The 24,189-nt window shown below is 39.5% G+C and overlaps 1 pseudogene; it reads left to right on the plus strand.

Moving 5' to 3' along the window:
• The window catches only part of LOC136123137 (hsp90 co-chaperone Cdc37-like), a 61,460-nt pseudogene extending 38,032 nt beyond the window's left edge, over nt 1–23,428 (plus strand).
• Nucleotides 23,429–24,189: the final 761 nt, after the last annotated feature.

Below are 24,189 nucleotides of genomic sequence, written 5' to 3' on the forward strand. Positions count from 1 at the left end.
GTCTTGATGTGCGTATTGATTACTCCTCCCCATGGTCTGGCCAAGGCAGGGTGACGCAGCAAATGATGTCTGTCTATACCAGTGGTTTTCAATCCCACCTCTTTGGGTGCAGGCATCTTCTCAAAGTGGTAAAACTCTTTAGGGGAAACCTGCTGAGGTTGCTCCCCAGAATAACCTCTGTGCTTTTCTCTCTAAGGATTGTGGGAACTTTCTGGCTCCCCTCTTGTGCCCTTTCAGAGCCATAGTACAGCCACATATTCTCTGTGTATTAGGTATGTTGTACCATAATCCTTAAATTTCCACAGCTCTGGCACTTAACATGAATCTCAAGCTGTTTAGTACCTCAGTGGAGAAGGAGGACATCCCCATAGTTATGAGAATTGACCTAAAATAATTTGGCCGCTTACCATAACTAGGTTCTTGTTGATATGTAATATAGCTGCCAAAGAAAAAGTGGTGAGGGCTGGCTATGATCTCTCTATTATATTATAACAAAAGAAAATTTATGCCTCATATACAGAGATGTATTAAGCTAAAGTTTATTAGCATATGATGTCTTCGATATTTCCTACAACTTATCCTATAGGCTCAATAAAGTCCCAACTCTTCATTCACTTAGGTGACCATACCTTGAATGAAAGGTTCACTTGAAACAGACACAACAGCATTACAGAAGTGGGATTATTTTATTCTTATATCAGACATTCAGAAATCCTCTCATTATCAATGACTAGGCAAAGGACAGATTAGGGATTCAAGACTTAAGTTTTATCTCTAAAGGTGAAAGATAGGTAGATTTTTATAACTTCTTCATCCAAGGATGGGGAGCATATCTCAAGTATTTTAGTCAGCCCACATGTCATAAATGCTTGCCTGTTTCACCAATAAGAGCCAGTTTCTAAGATTTATATTCTAAATACTAAAGCCATAAGTTTCAGTTGTAAAGATCCATGTCTGATACTCAGTATGATAATTGCCAAAGTGTCAATAGTTGATCTGTACAGGATAAAAGAAGTATTTATAATAGCAATTTCTAGAGTATGAACCTTTTTGATATAATGTTAGTTGACCACTCTGGACTGTGCATTCTTGATTAGGGCAACTGCCTCTAGACTTAGAGTTTTAACCAGCTGCTGGAAATAAATTATCACATGGTCCATGCTGAAGTATTTAGAAGTCCATTATAGTCTGCTATCAACTTCAAACCTTACAAGTGGTTCTCTGGAGACTATCTTCTGAGGTTGAGGATATAGTTCAAGGTGCTCTTTCTGTCTTTTTCCCATCAGTGTAAGAGGAAGGGACCAACTCCAATTTCTAAACTGAAGAGACTCTGTTCTCACCCAGAAGAAGACCCTGCTGTATTCCCCCATCTAACCATTTACCTATAGTTGTTGGGGAGTGTAGGAGTGAGAATTATTGCCATACAGGTTTTGCTGGAATATAATCAGCAAATAAATCACAGAGGGTAGTTGAAACCCACAGGTGGAGTGGAACTTACATAGTAAAGCAATCAGTAAAATTTTGTCTGTAGTTGCAGCCATGCTTTCCTAGGGCAACTGTTTTCTGGCTCAGAATCTGGGTTTACTCTCAGAATTTTGGCTCCCCATGCAGTTGCGCTGTTTGTGCAGTGGCGACTACCCTTAGGATAAAGAAAGAAGAGGAAAATAAAAAAAGAAAGAAATCCTCCCCTCCTCCCAACACTGTGAGAAACACAAGAGTCCAGTTCTCCATTCCTCTTGCTAGAGGGAAGGGTTTTCCATTAAGATTTTGGGTGCCCACTACATGGCTGCCAGTACTACTGCTGCCACAGCATTGCCATTTTGAGACTGGGGCTGGCCTCAGGGAAGGCCAGGAGATGGAAAAAGAAAAAGAGAAAGAAAGGAGGGAATCTCTGCATACCCATCAGCGTGCAGAGGACCTCTTTTCTGGTTCTCTGGCTAGAGAGAGGGTGTTTTTCCTGGAGTTTCCAACTGTTCATACCAGTTGCACAGTTCTGGGACTTGGCCCACTTTTGGGTGAAAACCTAGAGATAAATGAGAATATATGCTTCTGGCCATTATTCATGTTTTGATTTTTCTTCCTGGTTGTTCTTCTACCTTTTAATTTTCAGAGTTTTCAGGTAGTTGCTTTTGTATTTTCTCAGAGTGTATGGTTGTAATCTGTTAGGAGAGATAGTCCATACTAGGCTTATTCCATCTTGGTTGGTACTGGAAATCAGCAATTTCTTCTAAAATGTTGTTACGGTAGAACCAGTAGTGTAAACCTGACAGTTGTTGTTTTTTCCCCCTTTTTTGTAATGCAAATGACTGGCTGAGGCTTTGATTGCTAGGCATCCATTTCAAAGCTGGCTATCACTCCCATCTATCCCAGGAATGCAGTAAACGCTGGTCACAGGACCTTGCCTCACTGAGGTTTCTTTGTTTTAGAGATTTTGACTGATTTGGATAATTGACATTTGGGCAACTTTTTTTTTTAATCTTCCAGAGCTTTAAATTCCCACTTTTATGTTTTAAATTCACCAATAAAGAATGAGTCCTTGAATTCCTTGGCCCCACCCTTGACCCCAATAAAAACAGAACCCCAGGCTCTTATGCTCTCTCTCACTCTACCCATGCCCTCCTCACTGTGTTACCCCAGATGTGCTGTGTAATTTCCTGATCCTATTAGAAATAAGCCTTTATTTTTTTTCAAGTTTTTCTGATGATTGTTTCTAAAGGGCGTCTTACAATTGTAATAAGAAACACAAGATCTGGTCCAGCCACAACATTGCTTATTGATAGGCTGAGACAATACCATTCTATATTGCTATTGCACTTGTTAGTAATTATTCCTATTTCAGTGAATGTGGATCAAGAGTATAACTTATCAGAAGCAAAGTGTCACCTTTGGCATTGCAGTTCATATACAACCAGTCACTAAATCTTACTGACTTCCACAGGGAGCCAGTAGGGTGATGGTTAAGAACACTGGTGATTATACTCAACTGTTTTGACTTGAATCCTGCTTCTTCCATTTGCTAGTTCTTTATCCTGGGAAATTTATTTAACTCTTCTGTGCATCAGTTTCTACAACTCCAAAATGCAAATGATGTTATCAGCGGTAATAAATCTTAAATTTGTTTTGGAATTGAATTAATGCATCTAAAGCAGTAAAAATAATGCCTGACATATTGTAAGCTTTGGCTATTACCTCCCTCATCCTAGATATCTCTTGAAAGCATTTCTTTTCCACCATTATTATCCTAGTTTAAGCAGAAATTTGGAACACTTAAAAACAATATTATCCAAGGCTCTGAGAATTAGAAAGCAAACTTTAAAAACTGTTCAGAGTAAAATGTAGGAAGACTTAAGTGATTTTTGCAGCATTTCAAACTTCTGTTCAGTGACTCAGAAAAGAATTACAGCAGTTAAGGCAGAATTTAGAGGTAAGCAAGAGGTAAGAGCTTTCTTTCAATGGTTCTCAGACTTTATGGTGCTGCACAGAATCAACTAATTCAGAGATCCTGATTCTGTAGGCCTAGGAATCTACAGTTTTAACAAACGTATCCTCATTATTCTGATACAGATAATTCTAGAAGCAAACTGAAATCCATACTGTTTCTCTGGCAGTGTGATAAAAGTTGACAATATGCTGAATTCTCTTTGAAATTGAATTATTTTTTTGTTTTAGAAAACATGACCTGTAACAGCATCCCATCATGTCTCAGGGTACAAGAAATGACCCAAATGGCCCCTGCATTAGTGTTAACCTTTCCCATTAACTCCTGTACTTTGTTTAGTGGGAACTATATCTCCATAAGCAATGATAACCTTTTAGAGCTCACTCTCTTTGATTTGGGGGCAATATACCTTTTTCTCCTAATGGCACATCTGGTGCTGTTATTAGCAATCTCTCAGCTCTTGTTGCTTCCCCCTGTCACCAGCTTCACTCCACTGTTGCAAGTGTTTCAGATTCTGATGTGACTTGTCATCTCCTTCTATAAATTCACTGTTCAGCTTTTGTTCTGGTTTAAAGGACAGAGCATAGACCAGGAGTCAGGAGACCTGTCTGATATCTCAGTCACTGTTAGGGTGATTTTGTTCTCTAAGTCAACTGATATGAACTGCCATTCTACAAAATGATGTTATTAATGATTTCTATTATTTTAGTCTAGTCTACTAAATTATTTTCTTTTAGTCTGGTCTACCCTACTTTTCCTCTTTTTTTATCTCTAGCCCTAAAGTGAACAAAAAGGTCATAATTATGGTAATAAACTGAAAGTACTTCCAGGATGTCACTGTTTTGAGCACACTTGCTATTGGATGGTAAATATAGCCTAATTTCTAGATCTAGGAATTTGTCATTATGTTAGGATTCTTTTAAGGTCCAACAGTCAGATGGCAAGACTGTTAGAAATTTGCCAAGTAAAATTCTATTTGGGGGTCTATTATATTTAGTTTAAATGTTTTTAGGTTAATTAACCCCCTCTGAAGCTCTTTGCTAATACCTCCATAGCCTCCTGGCACCATAAATACAGCTGCTAAGACAGACTACCTAAGCATAGCATATAATAAACTGCTGGAAGGAGGCACTAACCCCCTTACCCTGTCAACCTTAGCAAACAGTGTGTTCTCTGTGGTACTCACCAAACACTTGTAGGAAGGTTGAATCAATAAGCAAAATCCTTGTACCCTGTAAACCTTCATAGATAACTTGCCCCTATGGTGCTCAGCAAGCACTTGGAAGACTGAGTCATCTCTCTTTTGTTGCAGGAACTCATTTTGAGAGAAAGGGATATAAGTATTCCATCCCCATCTCATAAAGCAAGGATTCAGGATAGGGGAATGGAAACTTCATAAGGCAGACAGAAAACAAGTTAACTACTTTTTTCCCCCTTCTTAAATGGTGCATATGAATTTGAAGCAGCTAACATTACAAAAGCAGTTAAGAAAATAGCTTGTAGGAAATCAGGGGAATTGTAATAATTAGGGGGAAAAAATATCAGTTTTGGTTCATAAATCTCACAAACATTGTGAGATTTCCTTTTCATTTCACTCATTGGATTTTTTAATAGTGACTGTTTTTCTTGAAAAAAATTTTATATTTATCAGGATTCAGCTAAGAATTCATTGGTACTATGCTTAGGCAGTCCAATTTTGGATTATTAAGTTTAGTTTTATAACATTGAATTTCAGTTCTCTCTTGTGGGTGGTGATTCTTTGGTTTGGGTGGTTATTGTTTAATTGCACAAGAAGATAAAAGTTCTAAATTTGAGGAAGCTTCAATGCATTTTAAGAATGATGGATGATTCATTGATTCCAGATAGAGATATTCAGATAGAATTGTTTTACCGGTCAATTAAACTGCCTGCAGTTAACTTGTTTTGCAAAATGAAGGAAAATTTAATAAGTTAGGTGTGAACTAATATTTTAATGAAAAAATATTGCCCAAGATTTCTACATATCCAATGTACTGAAATTAGGATAGCTCAGTCTGTTATTAAACAATAATTACCATACATTTCCATGGCACATGGTACCCTTCAAATGTTGAGTTTTACTATTGACATTTCATGAGTGAAGAGCAACATATTATGTTTAAAAGGTAGCACAGGGCTTCTGGTTTCTAGTCCAATGTGTAAGGAGCTTAGAAATCACCACTCTGTCTTAAATTGTTCAGTTTGTCCTCAGCAGAACAAACTGAAAAATCAATAATTCTTCTTAGATCCAGAAGAAAAGTGAGGCCACAGGGCAAACTGCTGTCCCTGGAGAGACAGACAGATAATCACAACTTATTGGAGCATAAACACATGAGCAAAAACCTCTGCAGAAACTAGTGCTGGAGTAGGAAAAATTGAACTATAATTGCCAAGCTGTTGCAGGCTCAGTTTGGACAAGTCTGAGAGTTAAAAACTCCAGGAGAACACAGTCATAACGTTCCCACACTTTTGTGACTTCTACGACCAAGAGTCCAACCTGGTTCTCACAGTAAATTTGGAAGAAAAATCTCCTGGTGTTTCTGGAAGGGAGAGTGGAAAGGAACCATTCAGGAAAATACCAGAACATTTTGCTTTTCTTTACAAGGCCTGCTTTCTGGTGAAACTATTTTATCAGAGCTAAAGCTGGTAGGGTTTTAGCAGAGACCAACTTACCTGGGGAAAAGAAATACCCAAATCCAGCTCCCTCTAGCCATCCAGTTCCACCTTAGGGGGGAAAAGCAGACAAGCAATGGTGAAAGTCACAATTCAGGGCCACAGATTCACCAAAGGTCTGAGACATAATTATAAGACCATATGACGCTTTCCCTCCCACTTTACCATTATGTTACTAAAGGCCTTTTACCCATTATGTCATGTCTACATTTCAACAGAAAATTATAAGGCATACTAAAGGGAAAACAAAATAAAACAAAACACAGTTTAGAGAGGCTGAACAAGCATCAGAAACAAGAGTTTAAGAGGGCTTCCTGGACAAGATGGTGGAGTAGAAAGACCTTAAACTCACCTTCTCTCATGAGCCCACCAAAATCACAACTAACTGCTGAATAACCATTGATAAAAAAGATTGGAACATACCAAAAAAGATATTCTATATTCAAAGACATAAAGAAGAAACCAAAACAAGATGGCAGGAGCGGCACACTTGTGATATAATCAAATCCCATACCCTCTGGTTGGGCAAGCCACAAACTGGAGAATAATTATATCACAGAAGTTCTTCTGCAGGAGCGAGAATTCTGAGCCCCTTGTCAGGCTTCCCAGCCTGGGAGTCTGCACTGGGAAGAGGAGCCCCCAGAGCATTTGGCTCTGAAAGCCAGCAGGTCTTGATCAAAGGAGCTCCACAGGACTGAGGGAAACAGAGACTCCACTCTTGGAAGACACACACAAGGACTCAGGCATACCAGGACCCAGACCAAAAACAGTGACTTCATAGGAGACTGGGCCATACCTACCTATTGGCCTTGGAAGGTATCAGGGGGAGGGGCCAGCTGTGGCTCACTCTGGGGACAAGGACACGGGTGGCAGAAGTATCAGGGAGTATTCATTAGCATGAGCTCTCCTGGAGGCTGACATTTTGACACCAAGACCTGGCCACATCCAACAGCCTGTAGGCTCCAGGACTCAGGCCAAACAACCAACAGGGTGGAACACAGCCCTACCCATCAGCAGACAGGCTGGACAGACCGCCTTTCCTGAGCCCACAGCCACCTATAGACATGACTCTCAACACAGCTCTACCCACCAGAAGGTCAAGACACAGCTCCACCCACCATTGGGCAGGCACCAGCCCCTCCCACCAGGAAGCCTGTATGAGTCTCTAGACCAGCCTTACCCACCAGGGGACAGACAACAGATGCAAGAAAATGATAATCCTGCAACCTGTGGAACTGAGTCCACAAACACTAGAATTTAGACAAAATGAGACAGCAGAGGAATATGTTCCAGGTAAAGGAACAAGATAAAACCCCAGAAGAACAACTAAGGGAAGTGGAGATAGGCAACCTACCTGAGAAAGAATTCAAAGTAATGATCGTGAAGATGATACAAGAACTCGGGAAAAGAATGAATTCACAGAGTGAGAAGTTACAAGAAGTTTTTTTTTTTTGTTTTTTTTTTGTTTTTGTTTTTGTTTTTTTGGTGGTACGCGGGCCTCTCACTGTTGTGGCCTCTCCCGTTGCAGACCACAGGCTCCGGACGCGACGGCTCAGTGGCCACAGCTCACGGGCCCAGCCGCTCCAAGGCATATGGGATCTTCCCGGACCGGGGCACGAACCCGTGTCCCCTGCATCAGCAGGTGGACTCTCAACCACTGCGCCACCAGAGAAGCCCGTTACAAGAAGTTTTTAACAAAGAGTTAGAAAATATAAAGAAACCAGAGTTAAAGAATACAGTAACTGAAATGAAAAAATATACTAGGAAGAATCAATAATAGAATAAATGAGGCAGAAGAACAGAAAAGTCAGCTGGAAGAGAATGGTGGAAATCACTGTCACAGAAGAGAATAAAGAAAAAAGAATGAAAAGAAATGAGGGCAGTTTAGAGACCTCCGGGACAACCTCAAACACACCAACATTCACATTATAGGGTTCCTGGAAGAGAAGAGAGAGACAAAGGGCCTGAGAAAATACTTGAAGAGATAACATTAGCTGAGTAACAATAGCTGAAAACTTTCCTAACATGGGAAAGGAAACAGTCAACCAAGTCCAGGAAGCACAGAGAGTCCCACACAGGATTAACCCCAGGAGGAGCACACTGAGACACATAGTAATCAAACTGACAACAATTAAAGATAAAGAGAAAATATTAAAAGCAACAAGGGAAAAGCAACAAATAACATACATGGGAATCCCCCTAAGCTTATCAGCTGACATTTTAGCAGAAACTTTGCAGGCCAGAAGGAGGGGCACAAAGGATGAATCCAAGAAGAAGATAGAACAATTGTAAATATATATGTACCCAGCATAGGAGCACTGCAAAATATAAGGCAAATGTTAAAAGACATAAAAGGAGAAACTGACAGTAGCACAATAATAATGGGGGACTTTAATACCCCACTTACATCAATGAACAGATCATCCAGACAGAAAATCAATAATGAAACACAGGTTTTAAATGACACATTAAACCCAGTGGACTTAATCAATATTTATAGAGTATTCCATCTGAAAGCAGCTGAATGCATCAAGTGCACATGGAACATTCTCCAGGATAGATCACATTCTGGGCCACAAAGCAAGCCTTGGCAAACTAAAAAAAAAAAACCAAAAAACAAAAACTGCAATCCTATCAAGCATCTTTTCAGACCACAATGCTAAAAATCAGCTACAAGAAAAAAAGACTGCAAAAAATCACAAACACTAGGATACTAAACAATATGCTACTAAACAACAAATGGGTCACTGAAGAAATCAAAGAGGAAATTAAAAAATACCTAGAGACAAATGAAAATGAAAACACAATGATCCAAAACCTATGGGATGCAGCAAAAGCAATTCAAAGAAGAAAGTTTATAGCAATACAAGCTTACATCAGAAAAGAGGAAAAGTCTCAAATAAACAATGTAACATTACACCTAAAGCAACTAGAGAAAGAAGAACAAACAGAATCCAAAGTTAGTAAAAGGAAAGGTATCATAAAAATGAGAGCAGAAATAAATGAAATAGAGACTAAGAAAACAACAGAAAAGATCAATGAAACTAAAAGCTGATTCTTTGAAAAGATAAACAAAATTGATAAACTTTTAGCCAGACTCAACAAGAAAAAAGAGATAGGTCCCAAATCAATAAAATTAGAAATGAAAAAGAAGTTACAAAGAATACCACAGAAATACAAGGGACCATAAGAGATTGCTACAAGCAACTATATGCCAATAAAATGGACAATCTAGAAGAAACAAACAAATTCTTAGAAAGGTACAGTCTTCCAAGACTGAATCAGGAAGTAATAGAAAATTTGAATAGACCAATTACCAGTACTGAAATTGAATCTGTGATTTAAAAACTCCCAAGAAACAAAAGTGCAGGACCAGATGGCTTCACAGGAAAAATCTACCAAACAGAGAAGAAAAAATTGCAGAGAAAGGAGCACTTTCAAACTGGTTCTATTAGGCCACCATCACCCTGATACCAAAACCAGACAAAGATCCACAAAATAGAAAATTACAGCCAAATATCACTAATGAACATAGACACAAAAATCCTCAGCAAAACAGTCACAAATCAAATCCAGTGATACATTAAAATGACCATACACCATGCTTAAGTGGGATTTATCCCAGGGATGCAAGGATTTTTTAGTATCCACAAATCAATCAATGTGGTACACCATATTAACAAGTTGAGGAGTAAAACCCATATGATCATCTCAATAGATGCAGGAAAAGCTTTTGATAAAATTCAACATCCATTTATGATGAAAACACTCCAGAAAGTGGACATATAGGGAACCTATCTCAACATAATAAAGGCCATATATGACAAACCCACAGCTAACATCATATTCAAAGGTGAAAGCATTTCCTCTAAGATCAGAAACAAGAGAAGGATGTCCTTCTCGCTGCTTTTATTCAACATAGGTTTGGAAGTCCTTGCCATAGCAATCAGAGAAGAAAAAGAAATAAAAGGAATCTAAAGTGAAAAAGAAGAAGTAATGCTGTCACTATTTAGATGACAAAAATGATACATAGAAAATCTGAAAGATGCTACCAGAAAACTACTAGAACTCATCAACGAATTCAGTAAATTTGCAGAATACAAAATTAATACTGAGAAATCTGTTGCATTCCTATACACTAACAATGAAGTATCAAAGAGAGAAATTAAGGAAACAATCTCATTTACCATCATAACAAAAATAATAAAATAACTAGGAATAAACTACTTAAGGAGGCAAAAAACCTGTACTCTGAAAACTGTAAGACACTGATGAAAGAAATCAAAGATGACACAAACAGATAGAAGTGTTCTTGGATTGGAAAAATCAATATTGCCAAAATGACTATACTACCCAAGGCAATTTACAGATTTAATGCAATCCTAATCAAATTACTAATGGCATTTTTCACAGAACCAGAACAAAAACTTTTAAAGTTTGTATTGAAACACAAAAGAATAGCCAAAACATTCTTGACAAAGATGAACAGAGCTGGAGGAATCAGGCTTCCTGACTTCAGATGATATTACAAAGCTATAGTAATCAAAACAGTATGGTACTAACACAAAAACATACATATAGATCAGTGGAACAGGATAGAGAGCCCAGAGATAAACCCATGCACCCATGGTCAATTAATCTATGGCAAAGGAGGCAAGAATATACAATAGAAAAGACAGCCTCTTCAATAAGTGCTGGGAAAACTGCACAGTTACATGTAAAAGAATGAAATTAGAACATTCTCTAACACCATACACAAAAATAAACTAAAAATGGATTAAAGACCTAAACATAAGACTGGAAACTATAAAACTCCTAGAGGACAACATAGGCGGAACACTCTTTGACATAAATTTCAGCAATATCTTTTTGGATCCATCTCCTAGAGTAATGGAAATAAAACCAAAAATAAACAAGTGGGACCTAGCTAAACTTAAAAGCTTTTGTATAGCAAAGAAAACCATCAACAAAATGAAAATGTCACCTACCAAATGGGAGAAAATATTTGCAACTCATATGTTTGATAAGGGGTTAATATCCAAAATATATAAAGAACTCACACAATTCAGTAGTATAAACAAAACAAAACAAAACAAAACAGGCTGATTAAAAAATGGGCAGAGCATCTGAATAGACATTTTTCCAAAGAAGACATACAAATGGCCAACAGGTGCATGAAAATGTATTTAACATCACTAATGATCAGGGAAATGAAAATCAAAACCATAATAAGGTGTCACCTCTCACCTGTTAGAATGGGTATCATGAAAAGACAAGAGGTAAAAAGTGTTGGTGAGGATGTGGAGAAAAGGTAACCATTGTGAACTATTGGTGGGAATGTAAATTGGTGCAGCCACTATGGAAAACAGCATGGAGGCTCCTCAAAAAATTAAAAATAGAACTACTATATGATCCAGCCATTCCACTGCTGGATATTTATCTGAAGGAAGTAAAATCACTATCTTGAAAAAATGTCTGCATACCCATGTTCATTGCAGCATTATTTAAAAAGCCAAGTCATGGAAATAACTTGTGTCCAATGAAGGATGAATGGATGAATAAAATATGTAAAATATGTACAATTGAATATTATTTAGCATTAAAAAAGGAGGAAATCTTGCCATTTATGATAACATGGATGGACCTTGCGGGCATTATGCTAAGTGAAATAAGTCAAATGAGAAAGACAAGTACTGTATGATTTTGCTTATATGTGAAATCTAAACTAAAAAACAATGCAAAAACCAAACCAAACTAATCAAAAAAGAACAGATGATTAGTTGTTGCTGGAGGTGGGGATTGGGGTTGGGTAGGTGGGTGAAAATGGTCAAATGGTACGAACTTCCAGTTATAAGAAAAATAAGTCTTAGAGATGTAATGTACAGCATGGTGACTATAGTTCATAACACTGTACTGATTATTTTAAAGTTGCTAGGAGATAGATCTTAAAAGTTTTCATCACAGGGAAAAAAATTTGTAACTATGAGTGTTGATGGATGTTAGGTAAAATTACTATGGAAAACATTTCACAAAATATATGTAAATTAAATCATTTTGTTGTACATCTAAAACTAATACAATATTATATGTCAATTTAAAAAATTAAAGTTGCCTCTGTGTAGTTGCACATATATAACTTTTGTGATGAAAAAGGTGGATATAAGAACCAAAGGCATGCATATCAGTATATATTGATGATAATTATTTGCATTTCCCTGATAACATATTATGTGGAGCATCATTTCATATGCTTATTTGTTATCTGTATATCTTCTTTGGTGAGGTGTCTATTAAGGTCTTTTAGCCATTTTTAATTGAAATTTTTGTTTTCTTATTGTTGAGTTTTAAGAGTTCTTTGTATAGTTTGGATAAGTTCTTTTACAGATGTTTATTTTGCAAATATTTTTGCCCAGCCTGTAACTTGTCTTCTAAGTCTCTTGCAGAGCAATAGTTTTACATTTTAATAAAGTCTAGCTTATTAATTATTTTTTTCATGAAGTTTGCTTTTGGTGTCATTATTGTATTTTAAAAGACTATATATTTGCACTATGCTTTATTATGTTTTTTTGCATATCTTCAACTATAAATTAAAAAAAAACACAGAATAAAGATTTTCTAATATTCCATTTACCCTTAAGAAAAAGGATATTGATTTTTGACTGTTTTTTTCTGAAAAAAAAAGTATTCTTGTGGTTTGACAACATGGTCATTTTATTTCATGCATCATTCTAATAAAAACAGAAAAAAATTTGAAAGGGTGCTGAAATTGTTATGCATTATTTAACTATATTAAAAAATATAGTACAAAAATTATGCTAAAAGTATACAAGTAACTGGTAATATTCTAGGTTTGTGATAATCACCTATAGAGTCTTTTAAAAAAAATATAAGTAACCATAAAGATAAAGATATTTTTCATATGTCATATAATCATATAAATCGTATAGCTTGGTTTCTAGTGTGTTTTCTTGAAATAGGCAAAAACCTTAATTGAATTGCTTCACACATTTTTAAAATTTGTCATTCTGACAAGTCTTTCTGAAAAATTATCTTGTAGTTTAAATATTTATTTCTCTTCTCATTCTCTTGGTTGAGATAATACTTTTTGGTAATAAATTAGGAGACAATAGGAAAATAAAATTTGACTGTGCTTTGTAAATTTTTAGCATCTTGTGAGAAGAATTATTACAGAATTCTGGCAACTTGAAACTGGTTACTGGCTGTGATCAAGGCTTGTCTTGTGGAATTTAAATATTATTTGAAGGCTTTGCCTCCTAAATAAACATTAAAATATATAGTTTAGAATATATCATACTAAACATTACAATTCTCTATAGAGTTTTGGAATTGCAACCAAACCAAAGATGAGAGTAATACTTGGGACAAAAACACATATTCTGTACCACTCCAGTGAACTGCTCTTGTTAAGATAACTGATGACCTTCACACTGGTAGACCCAGCAGTTAGTCTACAGTCTTCACCTCTCTAGAGAGCTTCACAGTGTTTATATCCTTTATTCTTGAAACACTCTCTTCATGTGAAGCATACTATTCTCCTGGTTTATCTCTGTCACAATCTCCAGATCTTTTCAGTATTTTCATTTTTTTTTCTCATTTACTCTACATCTATCACCTGTCTACCTATCATCTATCTATCTATCATCTGCTTTATTCAAAACCTACTGATTTAAATTTAACCTCATCTGAAAAATACCTTAACAGTGACATTTAGACTGATGTTTGACAAAATCTGGGTTATTTGGTCTAGCCAAGTTGACATATAACATATGTCACTCTATACCCATGTACCTACCTCAGAATCTCTATCTCTGTCCCTGATAAGGCTTTCATTTCATAAATATTGAAGTCTTTCTTGAATCCTCTATTTCTCTCACACTCAACATCCAGATAGTACTTTGACTCTACTTTTACAATATATCCTGCACAAAATGTTATATATGTTGCCATGAGTAGCATCTGGACCACCATCGTCTCTTGCCTGGAGACTGTTAATAGCCTCTTAATTAGTCTCCTTGTTGCCTCTAAAACCTGTTTTGCAAACTGCAGCCACTGTGATTCTAAAGAAATGAAAAGTTTCATCTTCCTTTCAATCCTCTAAAATAAAATTGAAAATTTTGCTATAAGCATATCCTTACTAGTCTGATCTCTAATAGCCGCTCTAACCTTTCAAATTCTCCATCCCTGCGGGCCCCGTCAATATTCTCTGTAAACACAAAGATATTTCTTGAAGGTGCAAAGGTGCACCCACCAGGGCCTTTGTACCTGCTGTTGCCAGAGACTTGAATTCTTATCCCCAGATTCTCACATGATCTGCCCCCTCACCCCACTCAGGTCTTTGATGAACTGACCACACCAACTATTTATTTATTTTCTTTTTTAGGGGGTCTGCCTTGGGTCTTATCTGTGGCATGCGGGGGCTCTGTTGAGGCGTGTGGGGTCTTTCATTGTGGCAGGGGCTCTTTGTTGTGGCGCATGGGCTCCAGAGCATGTGGGCTCTGTAGTTTGCAGCACGTGGGCTCTCTTGGTTGTGGTGTGCAAGCTCAGTAGTTGTGGCGCACAGGCTTAGTTGCTCCGCAGCATGTGGGATCCCAGTTCCCAGACCAGGGATCAAACCCATGTGCTCTGCATTGGAAGACGGATTCTTTACCGCTGGACCACCAGGAAACTCCCTGACCAGCCCATTTAAAGCAGTTCTCCCTGATGGTCACTATCTCTTGACCTTCCTCACCTTTTTTATTTTTGCATCCCGTCCTTTCATGCCTTTTCCTTAGAGGAATTCTCCTGCTATCACAGACCTGACTGATCTCTCCAGCCTCTGAAATGCCTTTTAAAGTGAATGTTATACATAATGGAGCAGTGTTAACCCTAAAACCATATAAGATTTTACTTTTTTACCCCCCCGACTCTTATTTCTATCTGATGTTATTTGATGTAATTCTGTATTTATTTATCGTTGTCTTTCTTCCTCATTAGAATGCAAGCTCAGTGAAGTCAGACTTAATCTGCATTTACTTCCCAGAGCCTAGAATAGTGTCTGCGCATAGTAGGTGTTCAATAGTGAATCAGAGCCATGTCCCAAGTCATGTCTTGTGGCAGTAAATATACATTGATCAGCTGCTGATCAGTCCACAGAGTAATAACATCCCTCAAAAAATCAAAACCAGGCTTCCCTGGTGGCGCAGCGATTGAGAGTCCACCTGCCGATGCAGGGGACACGGGTTCGTGCCCCGGTCCAGGAAGATCCCACATGCCGCGGAGCAGCTTGGCCTGTGAGCCATGGCCACTGAGCCTGTGTGTGCAGAGCCTGTGCTCTGCAACGGGAGAGGCCACAACAGTGAGAGGCCCACGTATAGCAAAAAAAAAAAAAAAAAAAAAAAAAATATATATAAAATCAAAACCAAATTTCCCAAGGGAAAGAGACACTCCAAGGGGAAAAAAAATCTGTAAATAGTCCTGCTTATTCATTTGTGGAGCACATCTGTTCTGTACACTCCTTATCTGCAAAGCCCTATTGTGGATGTTGCATAAAGAAGGGAGAACAGAGTTAAATAAGGAATTTATTGTGAATAAAATGTCTATGTATATAATTTTGGATAATGGCAAAATTTATAATCCAAAATAGTCTTAAGACTTTTATTTTTGTCTTTACTAAGGCTTTAAACCAAGGATGTTTTCTTTTCTAGCCAAATATACTCTTTCCACAAACTCCAGTTAATATGGTGTCCATCAGCTTGTAATTATGGTGGAGGCTCTATTTCATACAGTTTGCTGTCATGGGGAGCTGAGAAAAAGTGTCAGTAGATAGAGGAAGATATAGGGTCAAGGCATTAAAAAAATTAGTTTTAGCATATTTAATGCTGGTGGGAACGATAGAGAGGAAGTCTACCTTCCGAGCACCCCAAGCTGTCATTTCCTGTTTTGGGGATGTGTCCTGGACTATAAGATAGCCTTCTCCAATCACAGCATCTCCTTTTGTGTCTGCTCTTAAGCTGAAAGGGTCCTTAGGGATTGTTCTGTCCCACTCCCTGTGTTTTACAGATAAGAAAGGCAAGATGCAACGATGCCCATACCGTCATCTCTTTCCTTAGACTGACACTGTCGCTTCCTAGCTGGGCTCCACATCTCTGACCCTCCCAGTCATCCTCCACACTGAAGCCAGCAATCTTCACAAACCACAGATCTTGTACTATTCTGCTCCTACCACCATCTAGGGGCCCAGGATTTTAGACTCCAAGTTCCAATGACCATATATTCCACTACACTTAATTAACATGTGATTTGTGGGATTTTTGTTTATGAAAATAAAGTTGTAGATTAAGTTGATACATGCTAACTTGGTTGAAAAGAAAAAAAGTATGGTCTAATATGGTATGGCTCTCACTGGTTCTAGAAATGTGCTGTGCATTAGAATAACCCAGGAAGCTCTTAAAAGTCCCAATGCCTGGGCTTCCCTGGTGGCGCAGTGATTGAGAATCTGCCTGCTAATGCAGGGGACACGGGTTTGAGTCCTGGTCTGGGAAGATCCCACGTACCGCAGAGCAACTAGGCCCGTGAGCCACAACTACTGAGCCTGCGCGTCTGGAGCCTGTGCTCCACAACAAGAGAGGCCACGACAGTGAGAGGCCCATGCACCGCGATGAAGAGTGGCCCCCGCTTGCCACAACTAGAGAAAGCCCTTGCACAGAAACGAAGACCCAACAGAGCCAAAAATAAAAATAAATTAATTAAAAGAAGGCTCAACATTAAAAAAAAAAAAAAAAGGTCCCAATGCCTGATCAAAGTTCCCATCTGATCTGGCCTCTGCCTAATCTCTTCCTGGCTCCCTGCTCTGGAACACACCAGGTTTCCTCCTGCCTCAGGGCCTTTGCATTGGCTGCTTACCTCTGCCAGGATATTTTCCCTCCTGGATTGTATATTTAGACCTGAGTTTCTCTTCAAAGAGATCTCATCACTCTTTAGTTATCTTTCTTTGACCCAAGAGATTACCTGAGGATGATTTGTTATATGCTGTCCTAGGACTGTCTTACCGACTTTCACTGCAGTTACATCAGTGTATAATTATGTGCTTACTCTTTTGGGTGATTAATGTTCCTCCTCCCTACCAGACTGAGAGGTGCATGAGTGTCATTGTTTGCACTTGTAACCTCAGTGCTTACTTAACAGAATTGCTTTTTAGGCACTCCATAAATTTTTGTCAGGTGAATGAATGAATAATGAATTGCCATGAAGAGGTCTGAGTAGTTTCTGTGAGACAGATTAGACATAAGGGAAATAATGCATTTACCTGATGATTATTTCCCAGTGTACCCTTTATTTTTCTGTATCCTCCTATAAGTTTCACCAGTTCCCTGCAAGATTCACAAGGAATTGACTATTTATTATTAGGCAGAAGTGTTTAATGATGTTGGTAGTTACTTAAAATGAGATTCAGCATGAAAAGTATATCTATTTTTTACTTTGCTTTGTTAAAAACCTTTTATACTCAGATCTTAGACCAAATATTTTGGTTTGTGTTTCCTTTGAGAAAAATGATCTATCCAATATGTATAATGAAAATATTATAACTGTTTATTATGATGCTCAGATAATTCCCATGGTCTTCTATTTTCTAGTCATCTTTCTAATATATTTTTCTCTTATATTAATTAAATATAATTAATTAATTATAATTAATTAGGTTCTCTTATATTAATTAAATTTCTCTAAGAAAATTTTTTCTCTTATATTAATTAGTTTTATATCAGTATTTCAGAAAATATAAAATTACGAAATTTTCATTGAAGATAAGTTTTGCACATTAGTGGATCTCACTAGCTTTTTATCTTAGGCATCTTTCAGGATTGTTATCTCTTCTTATTTCTTTTGACCTGGATTTTGTTATTAATTTGTTTGGTGGCTTTTCTTGCTGAGTCACATTGTGCAATTGGGTCTCATGCATTTTTTAAGCCCTTGGGTATAAGGAGAGGTTAAATCCCGTTAAGAAGAAGAATTTTTTTGGTAGTGTTTAACACTTGGTAGTGTTTAACACTTACCCTTCTTGAAAAACAATAAAATGTGCCACTGCTTTCTATCCTTTACCCCAGTATGATACATTCCTTGAGCAACTGGTAGTGTTGATCATATTTGTAGCTGATAGTTTTACAGAATTTTAAGGCTCTTGGGGCCTCTTGAGAGCATCAAGATGTTGGTGGGATGAATCTGACTGTCCCACCTGGGGGCAGCAAAGCCAGGTTTCAAGCCCTCATTTTCACACTTAGTAGTTATATGAGCTGGAATATTCTGAGTCTGTCTTCTCATCTGTAATAAACAGTAAACAGCCACAAAACTGAGTGTAGTTTAAATGAGACAATACTTCACAGTGCTAGGAGAACAAATCTGTTGGTCGCGAATCTTCTTTTCATATTATAGTTGATGAAGCCCAGATCCAGACAAATCTGGGAGATTTAAGCCTGTGTAAATACACTGGCAGAGCTGCGGGCCCAGGTCTTCTACACTGCAAGTTCCCATTCCACTATATTTAATTGATAAGTGATTGTAATTTTTGCTTTTAATGAAAATATAATTATAGAATGGGTTGGTAAATGCTATGTTGGTTGAATAGAAACAAAACCCTGTATGGTCTAATATAATGATTTCCACTGGTGCTTGAACCTTAGTGCACATTAGAATCATTTGGGAAACTTTTAAAAAATCCTAATGTCCAGGCTATACCCCATTCCAATTACATCACAGTATCTGAGGGTGGAACCCAAGAATGATTTTTTTAAATGACTTCCTATGCAATTTTGTACACATAATTTGCCAAAACGCAGCTGAGAATACTCCAAACCATCTCTAGAACAGTTTTTAAAGGTCTGTTCTTCTGTTAACAGATCATATATCTTGGGGACTGTGTTAAGTGCCTCTTTATGGGTTTGTTTTCTGATATATTTTCCCTTCTTCCTATTGAAATACACCACAGACCTCACATCTTTTGGTCACTTCATCCATGTCACTAACCTGAATGCTGCTGCATCCCAAAGAGGTCAATGCCTTATTTGCGAGCATCTCTAGATGTCTCTTAACAATGCATCCTGCAAAGATAACAGAGAAGGCTCTTCTTTCAATAGCACCTGGTGTCCACATTTAATTCAGCAGGCATTAATGACTTTTATTTTAATCCTTTAATTAAATTTTTCCCTCTGGTATAAATCTAGGCTTTCTGGAACGAGGGGTGGGAGTCTTCGAGGAGACGGTACTGCCCCTTGCAGATTTAGCCAGAGATTTGTGTGGGGACACGCCTGGGTAGTTTATATATGATAGGGTGATGATATGGAAGAGTCTACTTCAGCCTTCTTCGTTATTTAAAATATGAACTAGACCATTGATTTTTCAGTTGTTTTCTTTCCATACCTCAGAATTTCCTATAAGGGACTGAAAGATGCCAGGGTTGCTTATGTGTTACTGTTTCATCTCTGACAGTTTCTACTTCTCACAGAGGATCAGAGCAGGGCTGGAAACAGCTAACTTTATTTTTATTATCTACTGTAAAATGAGAATGTGATGTAAATGTGCAGACAGTGTTTACCAGTTGAGGTCCTGAGGGAACGATCCATATATTTTCTTTTTTTTTTTTAACACCTTTATTGGAGTATAACACCTTTATTGGAGTACAATTGCTTTACAATAATGGTGTGTTAGTTTCTGCTTTATAACAAAGTGAATCAGTTATACATATGTCCCCATATCTCTTCCCTCTTGCATCTCCCTCCCTCCCACCCTCCCTATCCCACCCCTCTAGGTGGTCACAAAGCACCGAGCTGATCTACCTGTGCTATGCGGCCGCTTTCCACTAGCCATTTTACATTTGGTAGTGTATGTATGTCAATGGCACTCTCTCACTTCGTCCCAGCTTACCCTTCCCCCTTCCCCGTGTTCTCAAGTCCACTCTCTATGTCTACGTCTTTATTCCTGCCCTGCCACTAGGTTCACCAATACCATTTTTCTAATATTCCATATATATGTGTTAGCATGCGGTATTTGTTTTTCTCTTTCTGACTTACTTCACTTTGTATGACAGACTCTAGGTCCATCCACCTCACTAAATAACTATTTTGTTTGTTTTTTATGGCTGAGTAATATTCCATTGTATATATGTGCCACATCTTCTTTATCCATTCATCTGTCGATGGACACTTAGGTTGCTTCCATGTCCTGTCTATTGTAAATAGTGCTGCAATGAACATTGTGGTACATGACTTTTTTTGAATTATGGTTTTCTCAGGGTATATGCCCAGTAGTGGGATTGCTGGGTAGTTCTATTTTTAGTTTTTTAAGGAACCTCCATACTGTTCTCCATATTGATTGTATCAATTTACATTCCCACAATTTATTTTTAATGAATGGAAAAGCTTTCCGTATAGAAAAGCAAAGTAGGTACATGTGATTTTATGTAAGTTTTGTATCATCTGACTCTGGGAAAATCTATTGCCTGACTGATGGCTCCAGGTGGTACTGGGTGACCATGACTATAATCCTCGTGGCAGACAAGAGAGAGCAACAAGGAGAAAGGAGGTCAGGGAATGAGGAGAGGAAGCCTTGCGAGGCAGAAACTATGAGAGTGAGAGTGCAAGCTCCCACCTGCACCTAAACAGGCAGTGTGCCTAGGGCCAAGGGCAGAATTCTATTTTTTTTTTTTTTTGCGGTACACGGACCTCTCACTGTTGTGGCCTTTCCCGTTGCGGAGCACAGGCTCCGGACGCGCAGGCTCAGCGGCCATGCCTCATAGGCCCAGCCGCTCCGCGGCATGTGGGATCTTCCCAGACCGGGGCACAAACCCGTGTCCCCTGCATCGGCAGGCGGGCTCTCAACCACTGCGTCACCAGGGAAGCCCCAGAGGCAGAATTCTTTAACAGCAGAAACTCTCCCACTCACCCTACAAACATAATAACATTCTGTGTGTTACTTCTTCCCTTCCTTGAAATCCCTTCAATGGAATGTCTGTTTGCATTCTCATGCCGGGGGTCATAGATGGACGGACAAGCAGGCCATGGAGAGTAAGCACATAAAAGAGGAGCCACCTTTGATTATCTTTTTTACCAGTTTCTTGGTTTCATTTTAAAACTGCTTTCTCTGGTAAAATAAACAAAAAAACTTACATGCTATCTAATATATATGTATATATATATTCAGATCAACCAAATCACCCCTGGCCATTAAAGGAGAGACAGCTGCTGTGGTCAGATCGTCCTCACATCCTCAGTGCCTGTTTTCTGTAGGAACCTTCCATGAATTCTCTGCTCTTCATTTATGACCATGTTTTCCAAATGTATAGTGTCTACAAAAGGTATGAAAAGTTTAGGACTTATGATAATAATATTCAGTATTGACAGTACCCACACTGAGCCCTTCATTGCTCATTGCTTTTCTCACTGACCGTGGAGTTTGAGGGTGACAGGGGAGGACCTTCAAGAGACAGAGGAGGGCTTCCTTGGTGGCACAGTGGTTGAGAGTCCGCCTGCTGATGCAGGGGACACGGGTTCATGCCCTGGTCCGGGAGGATCCCACGTGCCGCAAAGTGGCTAGGCCCGTGAGCCAAGGCCACTGAGCCTGCGCGTTTGGAGCCTGTGCTCCGCAATGGGAGAGGCCACAACAGTGAGAGGCCCGCGTACCACAAAAAAAAAAAAAAAAAGATGACAGAGGAGTGAGACATGGAGATCACCTTTCTCCCCAAAAATACATCAAAGATACATCTACATGTGGAACAACTCCTACAGAACACCGACTTAACACTGGTAGAAGACCTCAGACTTCCCAAAATGCAAGAAACTCCCTACGTCCATGGCCACGTGGCTGACAGGGTCTTGGTGCTCTGGCCGGGTGTCAGGCCTGAACTTCTGAGGTGGGAGAGCCAAATTCAGGACATTAAGCCACCAGAGCCAACTTGGCCCTATGTAATTTCAATTGGCGAGAGGTCTCCCAGAGATCTCCGTCTCAATGCTAAGACCCAGCTCCACTCAATGACCAGCAAGCTCCCATGCTGGACACCCCATGCCAAACAACCAGCAAGACAGGAACACATTCTCACCCATTAGCAGAGTGGCTGCCTAAAATCATAAGGTCACAGACATCCCAAAATACACCACCGGACATGGTCCTGCCCACCAGAAAGACAAGATCCAGCCTCATCCACCAGAACACAGGCACCAGTCCCCTCCACCAGGAAGCCTACACAACCCATTGAACCAACCTTACCCACTGGGGGGCAGACACCAAAAACAATGGGAACTACGAACCTGCAGCCGGCAAAAAGGAGACCCCAAACACAGTAAGTTAAGCAAAATGAGAAGACAGGTGTCCGAGTGCCAGTGGAAGCTGAAGGGGCTGGAGGTGGCCAAGGGTGAGGGCAGCTGTAACGGTTACAAGCTAAGGCACAGCAGCTGCGCAAGGAGGAGTGAAGCTGGGAGCAGAAGCTAGAGGAGATGCGCAAGAAAGAGAAGAGCATGCCCTGGAACATGGACACGCTCAGCAAGGACGGCTTCAGCAAGAGCATGGTCAATACCAAGCCTGAGCAGGCGGAGGTGGAGTTGGAGGAGGTGAGGGAGCAGAAACACAAAATCTTCATGGAAAAGTATGAGAAACAGATCAAGCACTTCAGCATGCTCCGCTGCTGGGATGACAGCCAGAAGTACCTGTTGGACAACGTCCACCTGGTGTGCCAACTACCTGGTTATTTGGTGCTTTGATCTAAAGGCGGAGGAGAAATGTGCACTGATGGAGCAGGTGGCCCACCAGACCATTGTCATGCAGTTCATCCTGGAACTGGCCAAGAGCCTGAAGGTGGACCCTCGTGCCTGCTTCTGGCAGTTCTTCACCAAGATCAAGACTCAAGACTGCCAACCGTCAGTACATGGAGGGCTTCAATGACGAGCTGGAAGCCTTCAAAGACTGCGTGCGGGGCCAGGCCAAGCTGCACATCAAGAAGGTCATGAAGGAGTACGAGGAAGAGGAGTGCAAGCAGCAGCTTGGTCGAGCAGCCTGGACCCCATTGAGGTATACGAGTCCCTCCCTGAGGAACTCCAGAAATGCTTTGAGGTGAATGATGTGCAGATTCTGCAAGATGCTGTCAGCAAGATGGATCCCACCGACATCAAGTACCACATGCATCATTGCATCAACTCCAGTCTCTGGGTCCCCAACTCCAAGTCCAACGAGGCCAAGGAGGAGGAGGAGACGAGTCCCAGGGACCCTTTGCTGGAAGCCTCCAAGCCAGGTGATGAGAAAGATGTCAGCGCATGACCCACCTCAGCTGCTGCCTGACTGCCTGCAGGTCCCTGTGTGCCCCTTTTCAGAAAACAAAAATAGACAACATCTCCCTAGCTCCTGGCTTCCTCCACTTCTGCTGCTCCCCCACCTAGCCTGTAGGGGCCTGCCCAACCTCTCCACCGCCGCCATACCCCCAGTGCTCACCCAAGTCTTTACTTTGAGTCAAGGGACTTCACTGCCTGCAGCTTGCCCCACTTCAGCATTATGCAAAAGGCTCGGGGATCCAGGGACGGGTAGAGGTTGCCAGCCTGGTCCACAGGGTAGGGATGGGGTCCCCAGCAGAGGAGCTTGCTCCAGTCACTGTGGGCTATGTTTTCACTGTTCATCCACACTGACTATTCTATATAGTAAACAGTAATTATCTTCGAATATACAACAGATGAAGGAGCAAAGTAAAAACTCACCAGACCAAACAAATTAAGAGGAAATAGGCAGTCTACCTGAAAAAGAACTCAGAGTACTGTTATTAAAGATATGCAAAATCATGGAAATGGAATGGAGAAAATACAGTAAACATTTAACAAGGAACTAGAAGAACTAAAGAGCAAACAATAAAGAACAACAGAAAAATGAAATTAAAAATACTCTAGAAGGAATCAATAGAAGAATAACTGAAGCAGAAGAATGGATAAGTGACCTGGAAGATAAAATAGTGGAAATAATTGCCACAGAGCAGAATAAAGAAAAAAGAATGAAAAGAATTGAGGACAGTCTCAGAGACATCTGGGACAACA

This window comes from Phocoena phocoena, chromosome 5 (genome assembly GCF_963924675.1).
Source record: "Phocoena phocoena chromosome 5, mPhoPho1.1, whole genome shotgun sequence".
In the NCBI taxonomy this organism is placed as follows: Eukaryota; Metazoa; Chordata; class Mammalia; order Artiodactyla; family Phocoenidae; genus Phocoena; species Phocoena phocoena.